The sequence below is a fragment of the Hippocampus comes genome, unplaced genomic scaffold (assembly GCF_001891065.2).
Source record: "Hippocampus comes isolate QL1 unplaced genomic scaffold, H_comes_QL1_v1.1 scaffold85, whole genome shotgun sequence".
Classification (NCBI taxonomy): Eukaryota; Metazoa; Chordata; class Actinopteri; order Syngnathiformes; family Syngnathidae; genus Hippocampus; species Hippocampus comes.
In genome coordinates, this window is record NW_017805540.1 from 2,114,276 (window position 1) to 2,120,275 (window position 6,000).

Below are 6,000 nucleotides of genomic sequence, written 5' to 3' on the forward strand. Positions count from 1 at the left end.
TTTTTGTTGTATTACAGGATTGTTCTGATTTGCGGAGTTTAAATAATCCATCTTTTACTGAAAATGCTGATTTTCACTGTTTCTTTTAAACAAATAACAACAATCTGCATGCAGCTAAACATAGCGTGACATTCCCGGAATGATCCGGATATGGGTGGATCCCACAAATATAGAGAAGGATAAGATTATGGTACAAAAAAGGTTTACTCACAAACACAAGACCGACAAAGTACAAATAATGATGCTGGTCAAAAAGATCGGGACAAAACACCATGACGAGGGGTGCGGGGCAGGTTCAGGATCCGAGGTGAGCGTCCCTCGGATGCCCAACTGCTCGACGCGTGTGAACATCTCTTCGATCCGGGCGGCCAGCAATTCAAATTCAAATTCAATTCATGGTCGGATAATTATATAACGTTTCGGGATTATCACCTGTGCCACCTACTGGAGACTAACAGGAACTGAAACATGACACGTAGAAGGACAGATGTGCTGAAAAAATTTTGACCAGATTCATTTTTGGAGTAGATGTATAGTCTACTTAAAAAATGTATCTGGAGCCAGATGAATTTATTTCGTTCAACCACTTGCGGAAACAAAATTAAATAAATTCAACACACAGTTTGTGTAAAAACAGAATTTACCCCCCCAATAATTAAGGTTTAAAAAAAAGGTGTGAAAATGACTGGCAATGTATTAACAAGAGGATGAAATCAAAATGTAGCAACAGTTGGAAGTCATAATATCCGACCAGCGAGCTTTTCCATCGGTGTTTGTTGTGCAACGTGCCAATGAGCGCTGGATGTCGGGGGGCTGGATTTAATGAGATCTCCCACCAACTAACAGATGTGGTGAACCAGCTCTGTGTGAAGTTAACATCTGCACATAATTCGACGGTGGTGCTTTTGTCGAAAAACATGTCGGCAGCCTCTGTTTGTGCGTGCAAAGTTGTTATCGCCGTCGATGTTATTAGCTATGCCGCAGCTGGCCGCACGTCTTTGAGACCGCACGTCACTGTTAGACTGAGCGGGGTCATGGGTGCAGGGCAATGCTATTTATTGACTAAATGCCTGTTTTGAAGTTCGGAAACCTACTAACAGGAAATGCTATGCAGTGGACCCTCGGGCAATTTTTCATGGAAAGTTTTACCTCCAAGGTCCAACAAAACTTGAAGCGCGGTGTCTGTCATTCTAAAACGTTTTTCAACTTCTTAAATTCAGGTATGAGAAAACATTGATGCTTACATCATCCAAATAACTTCAGTCCTCACCGCATGTGTAAACCGGTGTGGTGGTTGCTGTTGCCGTTTCCGAACGAAGCAGCAGAGGTCGCTGTGGAATGCTGAGGTTGGATGAATAGAATTTTGCGGAAGGCTTGTTTTCGTTGTAGTGAATGTCATTGCAAGGCAAGGGTGGAGAAAAAGATTTCGTATGATGCAACAGGGGGTGTTTTCGTTGTGGGGGGAAGCAGAAAAGAGGGAATGGCTTAATGCATGAAGATTTTTTCACACTAGGAGGTATTTTCGCACATGTAGGTTTCGTTGCAGAGGAGTTTCACTGTATTACGACTTACAAGCGTGTGTTTTTCTGCCTCCAAGATGCGCGCGCAGCCAGATTTAATGTATGCATACGTCACCTGAAATTGATCTATAGAATAAGATTTGTTATTTTTGCAGACCCATGCAAGCTAGTGCAGCATGGCCGCACACAGCATTATGCTATATATTGTAGCTGCATCAATACTGCTCCTTTTTCTTTGCAGTTTGGATGCCCCGTGGCACAATGCTGCCTCTCACGGACAAGTTTGACAAATGGGACTCAAGATTGTTAAGGGAGAATCTGGCACACCTCCCAACTGGAGCAGTTGGCTCACTCACGAAATGTGAGGGGTCTCGTTATGTGTATACCGGAATGTGACTTATGCGCTTCTGAATCAGTGTGATCTGAGCTGATGACAAAGTTGGTGCCGAACTGGAGGGGCAAATACCAGACGGGGACAGCACAGTCAAGCGGGGAGGCTCCCAGACAGGGTAATGAATCACCCTTTGACGTGTCTGAATCTCGTATTGTCGACGGTGATGTCGCGTTTTGCGGTCATACCCACGCGGAAGGCTTTGAAACGACGACAGAGGCACGCCGCCGTGCTCTATTAAATCCGATGAACTGAGCGCACCTGTCGCGACCCTCCCTCTGTTTTCTCAAGAGTCAATTTGTTTATCCATCCCCAAATAACTGATATTGATTGAAGAGCATTTCGGAGGCAGAAGCGTGTAATTAGACGCTAGTGACTCACAATGAAAGGAGGGGTGAAAAAATATGAAAAATATTCATCCCGGCATTCGAATCAAGAGGAACTTCTCATCTCAAATGGAAAGAAGTGTTTTAGTTTTCAGCCGCTTTGCTTGGATCCTTAACTATTGAAACAACTTTTAAGTAAACTTTGATTACAATGACTGCAGTGATCTTGAATAACAATGACTTGAATAAAGTGTAAGAACAATAACTGCTCAATGTTTTATTTTTTTATTTTTTATTTTTTTTATGGACGCAGCGTGGCCGAAATTGTTCAGACAGCAATCGGAGGAGCGGGCCTCGGTAATTGCTATGATTGGAATATCAGCCCGAATATGGCGATTGCTTTTATTGTTCAAAGGTGGAATTAAGTAGTCCAATGGAAGCTCATTTTTTTTTTCATTTTCCATACACAGCCTCGGGGCACGTTTTATCTTCATTTGAGACACTGCAACAGTAATTGTTGCACCAAACAAACGACACTAATAACAACAACCCCCCCCAAAAAATTTTGGGTTTTTTTTCAATCTGGGTTCTTTCATCACACAGCAATTTTTAACATCACACGCAAAACAACAATAGCAGCAAATTTGAGCGTTGTCGCTGATGCCCATTCAGACGTTTACTGAGCAGGACAAACGGACAAACACACAAAAACCAAATGAAAACACTGGCAAAGATGGCATGTCGAAGAGCAAATACTGAACCACATTTGCAAAAGGGGGCAGCCCGGTGTCAAGTGGTTCGCGTGTCGACCTCACAGTGCAGAGGTCGTGCGTTAGATCTTGGCTCTGGCCTTCCTGTGTGGAGTTTGCATGTTCTACCCAGGCCTGCGTGGGTTTTCTCTGGGTGTTCCGGTTTCCACCCACATTCCAAAAACTTACATGGAACACTCTAAATTGTCCCTAGAGGTTGTGAGTTTGAGCGTGGATGGTTGTTCGTCTCTGTGTGCCCCAACTGCCCGAAGACAGCTGGGATAGGCTCCAGCACCCCCCGCGACCCTTGTGAGGATAAAGCGCATCAGAAAATGGATGGATGGATGGATGGATATTTGCAAAAGGCTGCAGTCAGAGCTTCGAGTGTCACTCACTGGGCAGCACCTCCGAAAGGCACCGGTTCATGGACAAATACGACTGCGTGTGTGCGAGCGTGCCCGTGAGTTTTGGCCACTTTTGATGATGTTTAATATGGGTTTATATTTTACAGAGCGAGTTTTCTTTTTTTTTTTATATTATCAACATTGGGGGTTAATTGACGACTCTAAATTTTGTAGTTGATAATTTTACCTAGGTTGGTTTCAATTACCGGTAAATTGCAGCCAATCCTTAATTATTAGCAAAAAGTCTTCCCATCATTTATTTATATATTTTTGTAAGATTTCAATTCCGCCCCACTTATCTCTTGTCGTCCCACTATTCACAAATGCCAATTGACACCAAGTGGCCTTTTCATTGGAACGATACGGATGTCTAACATCTGGTTGATTACATTCATTGAGTTCATTGTGTGGGGCAGATTATTTGCATTAATGCAGGCTGGTCCAGTTGTGTTTGCGTGGTTCAAACTTTTTCCTCTTTGTCATCACTGGTTCTTTTTCCTTCTCACCTTACTTAGGAGTCAAAAATTTAAATAAGTTCCACCATTTTTGCACAAGGAAGAGATTAGCTGTGTAGTTTTTTTTTTCAAATGACAAGCTATTTTTTTATATAGGGAATGAGTTAATAATAACATAAATCATCTCTGTATGTGCTTTGCTTCTATATTATTCCCCGGACTTTATTCCAGTTTTGCTTTCCCCTCACATCGCTCTAAAAATCCTGCTTTTATTGCAAGATAGTTTTTTTCTCCCCCCTCCTTTCACAAATCATTTCCCAGTCTGTGATATGCTTTCGTCAAAATGCACCCAGGGTAAAGAATTCTACTACACTTTACATACTCTTTTTCTTGTCTTGCTGAAACCAGCCAGTGTAAGTCACATCTTATGCAAGTGAGCAACAGGGCGGGGCCAATGGTGAGTCCGACCACCGTGACATTCGAGGGCGGAGTCTTAGAGCGGGTTCTACTTGCAAGAGCATGTCAGGAAACAAACAAGCGCCTGCGGCAGTAAAAGCATTTTCTTTCATGGAGGCAGCACTTCATAGAGTGTAAGACAAGTATTTTTATTTGTTTGATTGGTGCTTTTTCTTTTATTCGCTGGAAAAGGTTGTGATTCGGTATTTTATGGATCCCTAGCCTTAGTTTCTTCCGATTCCCTTACTTCATCATCAATTGGAAACGCAGTGCTGCTCTCCTTACCTTTTGGCTTTGACAACATAGGAGGGGTGCTGCTCCTGTGTGGAATGTGGCTGAAGTGAGCGTTTTGGGATAACAGTGCCTCTGTTGTTTCACACAGTGTAGTCGCTTGAAAGTGGCTCTGGATATTCTCCCAGCCTAGCTAAAATGTCATGAGTGGAAAAGTTGTGTCGGGTTGGTTATTAAGTAACTAATATTTTTGTGTAACAGCAAGGCCAGAGTGTAGGAGGGCTGGCCCACAGACCCATTTTCAGAAATAGTTTTTTGTAAATTAAATTTTTATTTAGTTACAATTAAATTAACAAAGACAGATAAAAGTAAGGTCAACGTAACTATTCCATAATACTGCATGTCCTCTTCTAAAGTATTTCATGTATTACATTTTCTACGTTAACATCAACTTAAATCAGACAACATCCCCATGTTGGTGTGTTTGCAATACAAAAGTAGCCTGACTCCCTCGCTATCAAGTTACTGTGTCAGTTCCGCGCTCAGCGATCATCGTGAACACTGCAAGCGTCACAGGCTCTTTGTCCTTGCGAGCGTTTCCACAAATGCAAGGCGCACAGAGAAATACTGCAGAGCGCCGCTAAATCCACTCAGGTCAGTCCGAATGACAAATACTGCGGTTGCCCGCTGCCTCATTTATCAGCATTAAGTCAAATCAGGAAGAGATAGAGGCAGGTAACAGAGGCTTGCAGTGAGTGTTTGGGGGTTGTTTAGCTTGTGTATGCATCCAAACGACAGATGCATTTAAAACCAGACATCAATCGATCAAGACTTTGGTTTGAAGAGTTCGACACAACTTGAGGTTCCCGACTTCCCCCTCCATCCTCTCCTGTTGTCATCAACGATGTTGTTGGACCCACCAGGACACCTCACAATGTTGGGTTAGCGCTAGCATAAATGCTTACATTATCGTTTTGTCGCATTATGTACATACTGCGTTTACACTTACGATATATGTCGTGGTCTTGCTTAGTGCTCAAACCTACGTGACCACCATCCTCAGGGATGAGAGTCGAATGTGCTAACCAGAAAGCTTAAAGCCTTTAGAGTTTTTAACACGATAACAGTCAAACCATTCCAGGAAACGTTCATTCACTCGACTGTCCGTCGAGCCGCAAGCAATTCACTCCGAGCATAGAAATTGCCCGAATCGGACTGAGTAAGAATCGCTTCCTTGTTTTTCAAGCGTCTCCTGAAACTTTGGCAATTCCAGTAAAACACTGCAATCAAAAGTCACTTGCATGTCACCGTTTTGGATCCAATGATAGAAAATAGCAGCGGGGACGCACTTATTCCCTCGTCTCAAGCGGGAGTTGCTTTGACTTGGCGATACTGCGGGCTTCCGTAGGGCTTCCGGAACTTCCGCTGTAATGAATCGATCGTTAATGTAATATAGTAGTACAAAGTT